This window comes from Triticum aestivum, chromosome 1B (genome assembly GCF_018294505.1).
Source record: "Triticum aestivum cultivar Chinese Spring chromosome 1B, IWGSC CS RefSeq v2.1, whole genome shotgun sequence".
In the NCBI taxonomy this organism is placed as follows: Eukaryota; Viridiplantae; Streptophyta; class Magnoliopsida; order Poales; family Poaceae; genus Triticum; species Triticum aestivum.
The window spans coordinates 108906602-108922325 of NC_057795.1; the positions used below are offsets into that span (position 1 = coordinate 108906602).

Consider the following 15724-nt stretch of genomic DNA (forward strand, 5'->3'; position numbering starts at 1 on the left):
CACAGTCAAACACACAGTAACGCATCACAGTCAAATGCAATATTCACACACGGTGACACACACAGACAGTCAAGCCACACACACAAGAGAGTCAAGCCACACAAAGTCGGACACACACAGAATGGAGCGCTTGCACACAAGAAACAGAAATAGATAGGGGCACAAACAGAAAGCAAATACATGAAAGGCCGAAGTAAACTCAGAAAGCTATAAAGAAATACCAGAACCTGAATGACTAAACTGATTTCTCTCGAGGCGGGAGGGTGATTCAGATCTTCGTTCCTGAAAACGATTAGAGGTTGATTAGGTTGATTAAGCGATTATCTTCAACACTACCCACAAGTTTGTAGGACTATGAACAGAAAAGAAAAGTTAAATGTGTTCTTGTTCTACTTACTAGAGAAAGCAAGGCATGTAACATGAGCAAAATTCTTATAGAAAATCTGGCTAAGGTAAACCATTCATACTTAAAAAATTATACGTTTCAAGTTGACAACAGTGATTGCCTCTCATCGCTTCCAAGCTGGTGGCTAGCCTGAACTAGCATGAGGAACTTAAAATGTGAGTGACCACAACGTAAATGATTTATTCTTGAAAGCAAGAAAAGTAGCTTACCTCATGAGCAGCACCCTCATGAGCAGCACCAACAGTCATATTAGAAAAGAAGATTTAGATGACATGTGATGTAATAAGCATCATATGAGTCAAAAATACTTGGGAATCAGTTTATGATAAAAGTTATCAAGGAATCAAGGATTCAGTTTCAAACCAGTCAGACAAACTGATCAAAATTCATAATCCGGCCATTTGAAAGGATAGAAACTTACCGATGATTTTCTGTATCTTGTAACTCCAATAATCCACTTGGTTTTGTCGTCTTTGACTTTAGCTATAGGTGAGAAGAACCTAAGAACAAATAGAAGTACCCGATTCCTGCAACGTTCAAATGTGTGGTACACGTTATGATGTGCAGGAAAGAATGAGGAAGTGGCAAGGGCAAGGAATCTAGTAACAAAGAGGGCCAAGGCTAGGCTACATTATCCCAATAAGATGCAAGTTGTTTGACGGTACCTTCTAGGAAGAACTTTTGCTATTTCTGCCCATCTATTCCCATATACCCGATGGGCATTAATCAGTGCATGTTCCTCCTCAATAGTCGAAGCTTCTCTCTGTATGTATGAATTAAAAATCAGCTTCATATTTACCAATCAGCTCTTCATATAACCAGTGTGTTTCTAGATTAGTAGACATTCCCTGTTTGTCTTGCACAAAGGGGGAAATGCAAAATACAATCCATAAACCATAAAAGTAAAACAATCAAAAGAGTACCTCTCTTGACATTTCTTGCCTATATTGTTGGTCCATACTGCATTTTGAGCACAAATATCAGGTGCCAATAGGTAGTTATGGATACAGCGCATCCAAAAATAGAAGTAGCAAAATTTTGCTAAATAAAAATTTTGGGACGGTCGCAAAATGTAAAGAACGTAAATATACATGCATTGTATGTAAACCCAACCCATCAGCATCATGTCTAGATCTACATGGCTGTACCTTAAATACTTAGAAAAGCGTTATTCCAGTGACTGGACAACCATAATACAAAAAATAGTATGGTATCCACATAAGACATAATCACAAAAAAGTTTAGAAAAAAAAATAGTGTTAGATCTGTTCAAATTCAACAAACAACAATCAATCCTGACATATAAAACACAAGTTATACAAACCACACCGTCAAGCAAATGCAATACACGCATGGTCACGCAAGCACACACCCAATCAAGCACTTGCACACAATCAAGACAAAAGAAACAGACATAGATACGGACACATCACACACACAGTCACACACACAATGTAGCACTTGCACACAAGAAACAGACTCCCTCCACATTTTCACATCCGGGCTTGGGACCGGCAGAGGCAGTGTAAAGCCACAACAACCAATCATTCAGCAAAGCATACAAGCCACAGACACAGTCAAGCCACACCCAGTCATTGTCAAAATACAATACTCACACAGTCACACATCACAGTCAAATGCACAATATTCACACAATCACACACACACAGTCAAACACACAGTAACGCATCACAGTCAAATGCAATATTCACACAGTCAAACACACGGTGACACACACATACAGTCAAGCCACACACACAAGAGAGTCAAGCCACACAAAGTCGGACACACACAGAATGGAGCGCTTGCACACAAAAAACAGAAATAGATAGGGGCACAAACAGAAACCAAATACATGAAAGACCGAAGTAACTCAGAAAGGTATAAAGAAATAGCAGAACCTGGATGACTAAACTGATTTCTCTCGAGGCGGGAGGGTGATTCAGATCTTCGTTCCTGAAAACGATTAGAGGTTGATTAGGTTGATTAAGCAATTATCTTCAACACTACCCACAAGTTTGTAGGACTATGAACAGAAAAGAAAAGTTAAATGTGTTCTTGTTCTACTTACTAGAGAAAGCAAGGCAAGTAACATGAGCAAAATTCTTATAGAAAATCTGGCTAAGGCAAGCCATTCATACCTAAAAAAAATTACGTTTCAAGTTGACAACAGTGATTGCCTCTCATCATTTCCAAGCCGGTGGCTAGCCTGAACTCGCATGAGCAACTTAAAATGTGAGTGACCACAATGTAAATGATTTATTCTTGAAAGCAAGAAAAGTAGCTTACCTCATGAGCAGCACCAACAGTCATATTAGAAAAGAAGATTTAGATGACCTGTTATGTAATAAGCATCATATGAGTCAGAAATACTTGGGAATCAGTTTATGATCAAAGTTATCACGGAATCAAGGATTCAGTTTTAAACAAGTCAGACAAACTGATCAAAATTCATATTCCGGCCATTTGAAAGGATAGAAACTTACCGATGATTTTGTGTATCTTGTAACTCCAATAATCCACTTGGTTTTGTCGTCTTTGACTTTAGCTATAGGTGAGAAGAACCTAAGAACAAATAGAAGTACCCGATTCCTGCAATGTTCAAATGTGTGGTTCACGTTATGATGTGCAGGAAAGAATGAGGAAGTGGCAGGGGCTAGGAATCTGGTAGCAAAGAGGGCCAAGGCTAGGCTACATTATCCCAATAAGATGCAAGTTGTTTGACGGTACCTTCTAGGAAGAACTTTTGCTATTTCTGCCCATCTATTCCCATATACCCGATGGGCAATAATCAGTGCATGTTCCTCCTCAATAGTCCAAGCTTCTCTCTGTATGTATGAATTCAAAATCAGCTTCATATTTACCAATCAGCTCTTCATATAACCAGTGTGTTTCTAAATTAGTAAACATTCCCTGTTTGTCTTGCACAAAGGGGGAAATGCAAAATACAATCCATAAACCATAAAAATAAAACAATCAAAAGAGTACCTCTCTTGACATTTCTTGCCTATATGTCCACCTTACAATGAGACCATTTTGTTGGTCCATACTGCATTTTGAGCACAAATATCAGGTGCCAATAGGTAGTTATGAATACAGCGCATTCAAAAATAGAAGTAGCAAAATTTGGCTAAATAAAAGTTCTGGGACTGTCGCAAAATGTAAAGAACGTAACTATACCTGCATTGTATGCAAACCCAACCCATCAGCATCATGTCTAGATCTACATGGCTGTACCTTAAATACTTAGAAAAACGTTATTCCAGTGACTGGACAACAATAATACAAAAAATAGTATGGTATCCACATAAGACATTATCACAAAAAAGTTTAGAAAAAAGAATAGTGTTAGATCTGTTCAAATTCAACAAACAACAATCAATCCTGACATATAAAACACAAGTTATACAAACCACACCGTCAAGCAAATGCAATACACGCATGGTCACACAAGCACACACCCAATCAAGCACTTGCACACAATCAAGACAAAAGAAACAGACATAGATACGGACACATCACACACACAGTCACACACACAATGTAGCACTTGCACACAAGAAACAGACTCTGTCAAGGACCTCGGTGCCCAAGACAGCAGGACCTCGACTACGTAGTTCGTAGTCTCGGTTGATAGGAGCGCTAGGGTTTTTGCCTAACTGCTCAATGGTGCAGGAGAAGAGATTAGGAGTAGAGGAGGAGGTAGGAGATAATGATTTATTGCCTGCGTCCAAGGGTGCAGATTACAGGATATATAAAGGCCTTATGGGCTTCTAACAAACTAGGAAACTAACTACTCCTGGACTCCTAACAAACAAGGAAACTAACTATTCCTGGACTCTAGGAACCAACGTAGGATCAGGACTCCTTGTCCCGATCATGCCTCGCCAGCTGTGGCCGTCGGCTGCTGCCCCTGGGCGCGCGACCCGCGCCTGTACGCAGCGCCCCACATGACATCTCTCCCCCCCTCGACGAGCAGCTCGTCCTCGAGCTGAAAAGCGGGGTAGCGCTCGACAAAACTGTCAAGATCCTCCCATGTAGCTGATGATGCTGCTTCACCCTTCCAGTGGACGAGCAGCTGGCGAACGCCGCGTGCTAGTCGTGCACGAGTCACGCGCTCCGGTTCTGGAACAGCCGCCCCGTTGTGGATCGGAGGCAATCCCGGTGGTGCAGTTGGAGGCGTGCCGAAGAACTTCTTGAGGAGGCCCACGTGGAACACGTCATGGTGGCGCGAGCGTGCCGGAAGCTCAAGGCGGTAGGCCACGTCGTTGACGACCTCTGAAATGCGGTACGACCCATAGAAGCGTGGCTTGAGCTTGCCCCTGGTTGGCAGGTTGGGAGAGGACGCGGCGCGCTGGCGAAGACGAAGCCAGACCCAATCGCCCACGTCATGCCGAATGTCCCGATGGCGTCTGTCGTAGTAGGACTTGTAGACCGCTTGTGCCTGCTGTAGACGATAGCGGACGTCTGCGAGTAACTCGTCGCGCTCCGCCATGCTCCTGGCCATGCTCTGATACCAAGTTGTCAAGGACCTCGGTGCCCAAGACAGCAGGACCTCGACTACGTAGTTCGTAGTCTCGGTTGATAGGAGCGCTAGGGTTTTTGCCTAACTGCTCAATGGTGCAGGAGAAGAGATTAGGAGTAGAGGAGGAGGTAGGAGATAATGATTTATTGCCTGCGTCCAAGGGTGCAGATTACAGGATATATAAAGGCCTTATGGGCTTCTAACAAACTAGGAAACTAACTACTCCTGGACTCCTAACAAACTAGGAAACTAACTATTCCTGGACTCTAGGAACCAACGTAGGATCAGGACTCCTTGTCCCGATCATGCCTCGCCAGCTGTGGCCGTCGGCTGCTGCCCCTGGGCGCGCGACCCGCGCCTGTACGCAGCGCCCCACATGACAGACTCCCTCCACATTTTCACATCCGGGCTTGGGACCGGCAGAGGCAGTGTTAAGCCACAACAACCAATCATTCAGCAAAGCATACAAGCCACACACACAGTCAAGCCACACACAGTCATTGTCAAAATACAATACTCACACAGTCACACATCACAGTCAAATGCACAATATTCACACAATCACACACACAGTCAAACACATAGTAACGCATCACAGTCAAATGCAATATTCACACACAGTCAAACACACGGTGACACACACAGACAGTCAAGCCACACACACAAGAGAGTCAAGCCACACAAAGTCGGACACACACAGAATGGAGCGCTTGCACACAAAAAACAGAAATAGATTGGGGCACAAACAGAAACCAAATACATGAAAGACCGAAGTAACTCAGAAAGGTATAAAGAAATAGCAGAACCTGGATGACTAAACTGATTTCTCTCGAGGCGGGAGGGTGATTCAGATCTTCGTTCCTGAAAACGATTAGAGGTTGATTAGGTTGATTAAGCAATTATCTTCAACACTACCCACAAGTTTGTAGGACTATGAACAGAAAAGAAAAGTTAAATGTGTTCTTGTTCTACTTACTAGAGAAAGCAAGGCAAGTAACATGAGCAAAATTCTTATAGAAAATCTGGCTAAGGCAAGCCATTCATACCTAAAAAAAATTACGTTTCAAGTTGACAACAGTGATTGCCTCTCATCATTTCCAAGCCGGTGGCTAGCCTGAACTCGCATGAGCAACTTAAAATGTGAGTGACCACAATGTAAATGATTTATTCTTGAAAGCAAGAAAAGTAGCTTACCTCATGAGCAGCACCAACAGTCATATTAGAAAAGAAGATTTAGATGACCTGTTATGTAATAAGCATCATATGAGTCAGAAATACTTGGGAATCAGTTTATGATCAATGTTATCAAGGAATCAAGGATTCAGTTTTAAACAAGTCAGACAAACTGATCAAAATTCATAATCCGGCCAATTGAAAGGATAGAAACTTACTGATGATTTTGTGTATCTTGTAACTCCAATAATCCACTTGGTTTTGTCGTCTTTGACTTTAGCTATAGGTGAGAAGAACCTAAGAACAAATAGAAGTACCCGATTCCTGCAATGTTCAAATGTGTGGTACACGTTATGATGTGCGGAAAGAATGAGGAAGTGGCAGGGGCTAGAAATCTGGTAACAAAAAGGGCCAAGGCTAGGCTACATTATCCCAATAAGATGCAAGTTGTTTGACGGTACCTTCTAGGAAGAACTTTTGCTATTTCTGCCCATCTATTCCCATATACCCGATGGGCATTAATCAGTGCATGTTCCTCCTCAATAGTCCAAGCTTCTCTCTGTATGTATGAATTAAAAATCAGCTTCATATTTACCAATCAGCTCTTCACATAACCAGTGTGTTTCTAAATTAGTAAACATTCCCTGTTTGTCTTGCACAAAGGGGGAAATGCATAATACAATCCATAAACCATAAAAATAAAACAATCAAAAGAGTACCTCTCTTGACATTTCTTGCCTATATGTCCACCTTGCAATGAGACCATTTTGTTGGTCCATACTGCATTTTGAGCACAAATATCAGGTGCCAATAGGTAGTTATGGATACAGCACATCCAAAAATAGAAGTAGCAAAATTTGGCTAAATAAAAGTTTTGGGACTGTCGCAAAGTGTAAAGAACGTAAATATACCTGCATTGTATGCAAACCCAACCCATCAGCATCATGTCTAGATCTACATGGCTGTACCTTAAATACTTAGAAAAGCGTTATTCCAGTGACTGGACAACAATAATACAAAAAATAGTATGGTATCCACATAAGACATAATCACAAAAAAGTTTAGAAAAAAGAATAGTGTTAGATCTGTTCAAATTCAACAAACAACAATCAATCCTGACATATAAAACACAAGTTATACAAACCACACCGTCAAGCAAATGCAATACACGCATGGTCACACAAGCACACACCAAATCAAGCACTTGCACACAATCAAGACAAAAGAAACAGACATAGATACGGACACATCACACACACAGTCACACACACACAATGTAGCACTTGCACACAAGAAACAGACTCCCTCCACATTTTCACATCCGGGCTTGGGACCGGCAGAGGCAGTGTTAAGCCACAACAACCAATCATTCAGCAAAGCATACAAGCCACACACACAGTCAAGCCACACACAGTCATTGTCAAAATACAATACTCACACAGTCACACATCACAGTCAAATGCACAATATTCACACAATCACACAAACAGTCAAACACATAGTAATGCATCACAGTCAAATGCAATATTCACACACAGCCAAACACACGGTGACACACACAGACAGTCAAGCCACATACACAAGAGAGTCAAGCCACACAAAGTCGGACACACACATAGTGGAGCGCTTGCACACAAAAAACAGAAATAGATAAGGGCATAAACAGAAACCAAATACATGAAAGACCGAAGTAACTCAGAAAGCTATAAAGAAATAGCAGAACCTGGATGACTAAACTGATTTCTCTCGAGGCGGGAGGGTGATTCAGATCTTCGTTCCTGAAAACCATTAGAGGTTGATTAGGTTGATTAAGCGATTATCTTCAACACTACCCACAAGTTTGTAGGACTATGAACAGAAAAGAAAAGTTAAATGTGTTCTTGTTCTACTTACTAGAGAAAGCAAGGCATGTAACATGAGCAAAATTCTTATAGCAAATCTGGCTAAGATAAGCCATTCATACCTAAAAAAATTTATGTTTCAAGTTGACAACAGTGATTGCCTCTCATCATTTCCAAGCCGGTGGCTAGCCTGAACTGGCATGAGCAACTTAAAATGTGAGTGACCACAATGTAAATGATTTATTCTTGAAAGCAAGAAAATTAGCTTACCTCATGAGCAGCACCAACAGTCATATTAGAAAAGAAGATTTAGATGACCTGTGATGTAATAAGCATCATATGAGTCAGAAAGACTTGGGAATCAGTTTATGATCAAAGTTATCAAGGAATCAAGAATTCAGTTTAAAACAAGTCAGACAAACTGATCAAAATTCATAATACTGCCATTTAAAAGGATAGAAACTTACCGATGATTTTGTGTATCTTGTAACTCCAATAATCCACTTGGTTTTGTCGTCTTTGACTTTAGCTCTAGGCGAGAAGAACCTAAGAACAAATAGAAGTACCCGATTCCTGCAATGTTCAAATGTGTGGTACACGTTATGATGTGCAGGAAAGAATGAGGAAGTGACAGGGGCTAGGAATCTGGTAACAAAGAGGGCCAAGGCTAGGCTACATTATCCCAATAAGATGCAAGTTGTTTGACGGTACCTTCTAGGAAGAACTTTTGCTATTTCTGGCCATCTATTCCCATATACCCGATGGGCATTAATCAATGCATGTTCCTTCTCAATAGTCCAAGCTTCTCTCTGTATGTATGAATTCAAAGTCAGCTTCATATTTACCAATCAGCTCTTCACATAACCAGTGTGTTTCTAAATTAGTAAACATTCCCTGTTTGTCTTGCACAAAGGGGGAAATGCAAAATACAATCCATAAACCATAAAAATAAAACAATCAAAAGAGTACCTCTCTTGACATTTCTTGCCTATATGTCCACCTTGCAATGAGACCATTTTGTTGGTCCATACTGCATTTTGAGCACAAATATCAGGTGCCAATAGGTAGTTATGGATACAACGCATCTAAAAATAGAAATAGCAAAATTTGGCTAAATAAAAGTTTTGGGACTGTCGCAAAATGTAAAGAACGTAAATATACCTGCATTGTATGCAAACCCAACCCATCAGCATCATGTCTAGATCTACATGGTTGTACCTTAAATACTTAGAAAAGCGTTATTCCAGTGACTGGACAACAATAATACAAAAAAGAGTGTGGTATCCACATAAGACATAATCACAAAAAAATTCAAAAAAAAAAATAGTGTTAGATCTGTTCAAATTCAACAAACAACAATCAATCCTGACATATAAAACGCAAGTTATACAAACCACACCGTCAAGCAAATGCAATATTCACACACAGTAACACACATAGTCAAGCCACACACATATTCACCATCAAGCCACACACAATCTCACACACACAGTCAAGCCCATACACACAGTCAAGCCACACACACAATCAAGCCACACACATAATCAAGCCACACACACAAAGTCAAGCCACACAGAGTCACACACACAGAATGGAGCGCTTGCACACAAGAAACAAGGATAGATAGGGGCACAAAGAGAAAACTAATACATGCAAAACTGAAGTAAACCCAGAAAACTATAAAGAAAGTCTAGAACTTGAATGAGTAAATTGATTTCTCTAGAGGGGTGAGGGTGATTCAGATCTTCATTCCTGAAAGGGAATAGTATATGTTCCACTGAGACTGTCGAACCGAAGAGAAACCATGCAGTTAGATGAAGGATTCTACTAACCAGTTGGAAAAGTGGGTCCTCGGGTAAATATTTCAATGTGAACTCCCTTCGGCACGAGTATCTTGGGTCGGGTAAATATTTCAATGTGAACCCCCTTTGGCACGAGTATCTTGGGTCTGTATTACGTAGAACTCCATGACCATAGCCAGGAACAACCTATGGATGCAACCAGACATCAGTAATTTATATTTTTTGCTTGTAAGTTCAAATAAGATCGACAGTGAAAAGCAACCTTAGATCTCTTGTTCAGCATTCAACTAGAATACTTTAATAGTGCAAATTTCCCATAAACTCATAAACAATAGTCAATGTTAAATCTCAGAATGGGCATGCATGCAATGGAGGTGGTAACAACTTAATCCAGTGAGATTAAAATTCTAAGTAAATGGCGCGACTCCATAAAGCCGCATAGCATTGATGGTTTCTAATTGGCAAAAAAGGATCAAGAGACAAGACGATAATGATGGTTACAAGTTACTGTAGCAATTAATGATAATAAGCTGAATAAAGAAGGTATGAGATCACAAGACACTGAGATGAACTAAGAGCCAATACCTTGTACAATGTAGCAAGAACACGAGAGCGTTGTGGGCCACAGCACCAGCCAATATTGTGCATGTTATAGCAGCAGCAAGAAACATGTTCCATCAAAAAATTTGAGAATAAAATATGGAGACAATATCAGTTCCAAACACGACTTGCTAATAACCACTGCAGTACTTAAAAATGAGCATCAAGTAGGGTAATTTATTACATACAGCCACTACACCGGCGCAAGGTAAAACAAAGAACCATACAAGACAGAACAATAAAAAGGAGTAAATTGCAAAAGAGAGAAACAAATCTACAACTGAATGGAGTAAGCCTTACTCATCCCCAATTTGGCGTTGCTCAGATACCCATAGTATCGAATTGAAGCTTCCAAGAATTTACTCGCATAGCAGACCTACAAGAGATATAAGAAGGGAACTAAATTTTAATCCTTAGTTGTAGACAGATAGATTATTAACTGTTTCTGAACCAACAAACCTTGTATTATAATTTCAGAACTTCCTGGTTGCTGTTTGTGACCAAAAACGAGGCTTTGTTGATAAAAGCTTCAGCATTCACTGCATCATCATCCTACAAAACTAAGAACTACATTAGTCTAGCTGACAATGCAATGACGACAAAGGTTAAAAACAAGACTAACCTCCAAATAGCGTCGTTCAATCTGGACGCACTTGGATAATTTGTTTGTGTCATCAAGCATCCTGGTTTTTAAGAAGATGGTCAGATTTCCCGGACTTAGAAAATCCAGTGACATGTAAAGAGAGACAAAAGCTTGTTTCAACCTGATTCCTGAGTCCAAGTCAATGCCACTAAGCATTTGTGCTGCTCTCAACCATTGTTGTTCGGATTCACACAGTTCTGCAAGCTTCTCTCTAATCACTACAAGCATATAGATAGCCAGCATGGTTATAGATCAAGAATGTTGCAACACTTTTTTACTCCCTCCGTAAACTAATATAAGAGCGTTTAGAACACTACTACTTAATATTAGTTTACAGAGTGTTCTAAACGCTCTTATTAGTTTGCGGAGTGATACATAATAACAACAAGGTCAATTACAAAGTCACCAAAGATATAGTGAGAAGTTACAAAGCCCACAGAAACAGATTTGTGTCAGTTATTTGTGGTGGTGAAACAAATCTAGAGATAAACATTCTCTATGAGATTTACATGAAGACACTGGAATACCAGTAAATTCAATGGATGATTTCTTCCACAAGATGACAAGCATGATGCAGGCATTCTTTGCACATTTTTCTACACGGGTATAAACTAACCAGCTTCGGTCTACATAATCTTTCAATACTAGGTAAAGGACAGACCCAGTGCATAGAAGTCCCACACAAGGTGGGGTCTGGGGAGGGATTATAAAATTAAAATGAGCACACTTATTCTTTGTTTACTTTGATGGTAGCTAATACCTAGAAATATGAATAGCTAAGACCTTTTGACATGATTGCAATAAATAGAAATCATACTGCTCATTAATGGCTAATTTCGGTGTCTGTTTTCAGCAGCTTAACAAAGTTTAATCCCACCAGACATTATAAATTGCAACTTCAACAGGAACTACCCAACAGTAACACAAAAGAAGACATAGATATTTAGATTTCTGAAATGCGGTGCATAAGAGGGACATGATGCACGAAGGTATACATAGATATTTAGGTTTCTACAATGCAACCCATGTGAGCATAAAATGAGTGGCAACTGTAATTCCCTATATTGCATTATTTTCTCTACTCGCAAACAAGATCACGAGGTATTTATAAAACTATAGTCCTTGAGCAATAATTAGTGCTTGATAATTGAATAGATATAACTCGATTTGAGATAAGCTACCTTTCCACTCTTTAGTGTCTTCCATACATATTCTTTAAGTTGGTCAGTTGTGATGTTACTCCCAGTCTGTTTCATTATAGATTTGATTCATAGCAACACTTCCTGCAGTATATGGTGAGTATTCTCAGTTTATGCGCATCAAAACAGTAAATACAGCATTTTAAAATAACAGGGCGTATGTTTTTCTTCTTCTTAACATCATGTGCAAAAGCAAGTGGGTAAATAGCATAGCCACAAGTTCTGCAATTTGTTCATTTATTACGAACAATTTGTTCCAGGAGAGGCAGAGAACATCAACTACACATAAAATCAAGTGTACCTGATTAGCCAGGTCGTGCAGTGGCCCAGCCAAACTGTTCAGTGTCCTTAGCAACCCAATAAAGAGCAAATGTGACATGTCCAGATCCACAAGTCTGTACCTTGAATACTTAGAAAAGCATTAGAATATGATATCCACATAACACACATATCACAAAAAAGTTCAGAAAAAAGAACAGTCAATTGTCTGCACTAAACAAGTACTGGTGTGTTACCTCAGGAACTACCAATACCAAGTTAGCATAAATGATTATATTCGTCAAGACATCAATCACTCCAAGGAAAATTTGTAAGAGATGTGGTTAACTTGGATGAAACACACCATATCTAGTATACTAGCACAGAAGTGATATCAATATTTCTACGTTCCACATCAGATAGTGTAGAACACACCATAGATAGTATAAACACACCACAGCCTACATGGTTTGCACGTCTGAACGCATCCCCATATATGGAAAGACAGACATTGGGAACATAGGCAAAGCATTACAAGAACTCAATTCGAAAGAACATAAGCAGCCATCAGAAGAACCATAACGAATCACACCATCTCTGCGAATAAGATGGGGTTATTCAAGAACGTAAGAACAACCGTAACGACCACGAGCCAAATTAGAGTATCACAAGGGCGCATGCGTTTGAGGTCTGGAAATCGCCGACGATCAACGCAGCGACGGAACCGATCTGAAACTGACCTTACTCTGGCCTCTCCCCGTCTCCGTAATCCAAATTCAAAACCAGACGGCGAACACAAAACGCAGGAACGCAAAACGTAATCGTTCATCGCTCCGCCGCAAACACGAAATGCGGGATCATGAGTGTCTCTCAGATAACAGAAGCGCATGCAGAAGTTCAATGATCCAACAAGCTCAGAATCAATATTAACTACTCAATGATCCAACAAACATTACAACAGAATTTTATGCAATAGGATGTCAGAAACTCAATGATCGCACTATAAATTAATTGTCACAAAGTCTAGGAAAATCAAGAAAAGCATTACTCCAGTGACTGGACATGAATAATAAAAAAAAAGAATATACTATCAACATAAGACATAGCAGAACATGCATATCACTAAAAAAATAAGAAAAAAAAAAGTTAGCTGTCTACACACAAATACGGAGTACTAGGTCACTAATCACAATACCGAGTTGATGCCATAAAATTTAACATGACAAGCAATAATTTTTCAAGCACACTAACTGGGGATTAACAAATGTCAAAGCATAAGAGTTGGGCTAGTCAACTAGATCACCATCATCACATGAAAACAAGCAGCACATGTCCACGTTATAGGTTTGTTGAAATTTTTGTCCAAAGGAAAGGGACACGACAGAATTCTTGGACAAAAAAAAAACATGCGCATAAATGTGATGAACGTGCTTTCATGGATAAATAAATTCTGGAGTTATGCTCACAACAGAAATATATATATGCCCATGTGTGCAATGACAAAATTCTTGAGTTATGCTATTCAATCTAGAATGTAGTCTAAGGGGAACTAACTAGCAGCAGCTCATCTAGAACTCCTATGAGTAAAATAGCAACATCAGGAAGAAAAGAAGGAACCTTTGTCCAACAGTAGCAGCAGCAGGTGTTCAATTAGTTAAGCAGCAGGCAAAACAAAGCAAAGCATGATAAAAAAGAAACAAATTGGAAAGAACATAAACAGTCTACACCATCAGAACTAAGGAATCACCCCATCTAAGATGAGAGCACACACGGCAAAGGCCTAACCGGTACAACAAGAACTCAAGAATTGACAGAGGGCCAACAAGAACTGACAGAGGGCCAAGAATTGACAGAGTATCACAAGAGAGCAACGCAGGTGACGTAACCGAGGAACCGGTCTGAACTAGCACGATAAACGAACATCGCTCCCCGTCTCCGGCCTTAATCCAATTTCGAAACCAGACCTCGTTCGTTCCTGCAACCGACGCGAACACGAAACCCAGGACCCGGAGTGCCTCTCGGATAACAGAATCGCACGCAGAAAGAAAGAATTGGTAGTTCGCAAACGAGATGGAGACCCCCGACGAGGCGAGACGGACCAAGAACACGCGAGCGCATCGGGACAACGGCGAGGACGAGCGAAATCGAACCGGACGCGACTCTACACGGACGACGACGAAGACGAGCAAAATTGAATCGGACGCTACTCCACACAGACGACGGCGAGGACGAGCAAAATCGAAGCGTACGCGTTTCCACACGGATGACGGCGACGAGCAAAATCGAACCGGACGGCAACTCTAAACGGACGAAGGCGACAAGCAAAATCGAACCGGACGAGACCCCAAACGGGCGACGGCGAGGACGAGCAAAATCAAACCAGGCGCAACCCCAAACGGACGAATTGAGCACGAGCAGAAACCAAATCTTGCGCGGTTCTAAACCTAAACGGGCGGCGAATCGAGGACGAGCGAATCCAAACCAGGCGCGAGGAGGCGAGGCGAGGCGGGAGGCACGACCCGGGGCCCCGGACGAAGGGAGGAGGAGCACACCGGCGGGCCACGGCCAGAGCGCGGGGAGGGAGGACAGGGCGCGCCTGACCGTGGGCGGGCCGCCGGGGAAGGGGCGGTGGCGCCGGCCAGGTCCTTGCCGGAGGCGGCTTGGGCGGGCGGCGGAAACCGGAGGGGAGTGGAGCTGGTGGTGGTGGGTTGGGGCTTGATGCGGACCGGGTGGGCAGGGCGAGGGGTCGGTCGGTCGGTCGGTCGGCAACGCGGTGTGGCGCGGAGATTACCGTTGCAGAGGCGGTTTCGTGCAGACCACGGTGCGGGCACACGGGCTATCCGGCCCATTTGGTCGTGTTAGGTTGTGTGTCGTGTTTTATCTAAAAAAATATATGTTTTTTTTAGGATTATCGCGTGTTTCATTAATCACAAAATAGTGAATACAACGCACACACGGAACCGGTCAGAAAGTCCGAGAGAAAACACGTGCTCCCACAGCTTTGCGCAAAATCCCTCCAAGAAAATAAAATCACATTGAAGACCATAGAAATTCTGGCAACTGCCTCACCATCGACATCTTCGCAGAATTCGGAGGAGAACTATAGCCAATAAGGGCGTTGTGAGCCGATGAAGAAGTCTTCCAAGGACGAGGCCTTTTATCATTATGGCGTGTCGGTCGGGGATCTTCCCCATCCTCCTCAAATTCCGGAGTTATTGTCAGTCGTCGATGTCGTCGAGGCCGAGCACCAGATCAGCCGCCATCAGGTATTTAGTAC

At 41.5% G+C, this 15724-nt stretch overlaps 1 long non-coding RNA gene across 21 annotated transcripts in view; it reads right to left on the reverse strand.

The window, feature by feature from the left end:
* Positions 1-15163, reverse strand: part of LOC123110715 (uncharacterized) — a 30474-nt gene extending 15311 nt beyond the window's left edge. For 2 of the 21 annotated variants that reach the window (XR_006453574.1, XR_006453607.1), the window contains exons 1-28: positions 12491-15162; positions 12172-12273; positions 11112-11208; positions 10970-11030; positions 10807-10899; positions 10648-10723; positions 9778-9933; positions 9107-9697; positions 8915-8975; positions 8657-8754; positions 8413-8518; positions 8216-8263; positions 8068-8140; positions 7828-7882; positions 7016-7072; positions 6824-6884; positions 6566-6663; positions 6323-6428; positions 6126-6173; positions 5978-6045; positions 5738-5792; positions 3587-3637; positions 3395-3455; positions 3137-3234; positions 2893-2998; positions 2696-2743; positions 468-535; positions 228-282 (exon numbers count right to left, since the gene is read on the reverse strand). This is a non-coding gene — a long non-coding RNA (uncharacterized lncRNA). Of the gene's footprint in view, positions 1-227; positions 283-467; positions 536-2695; positions 2744-2892; positions 2999-3136; positions 3235-3394; positions 3456-3586; positions 3638-5737; positions 5793-5977; positions 6046-6125; positions 6174-6322; positions 6429-6565; positions 6664-6823; positions 6885-7015; positions 7073-7827; positions 7883-8067; positions 8141-8215; positions 8264-8412; positions 8519-8656; positions 8755-8914; positions 8976-9106; positions 9698-9777; positions 9934-10647; positions 10724-10806; positions 10908-10969; positions 11031-11111; positions 11209-12171; positions 12274-12490 lie in introns of all 21 variants that reach the window. The other 19 variants (XR_006453648.1, XR_006453637.1, XR_006453670.1 and 16 more) reach the window with 16 other exon arrangements.
* Positions 15164-15724: the final 561 nt, after the last annotated feature.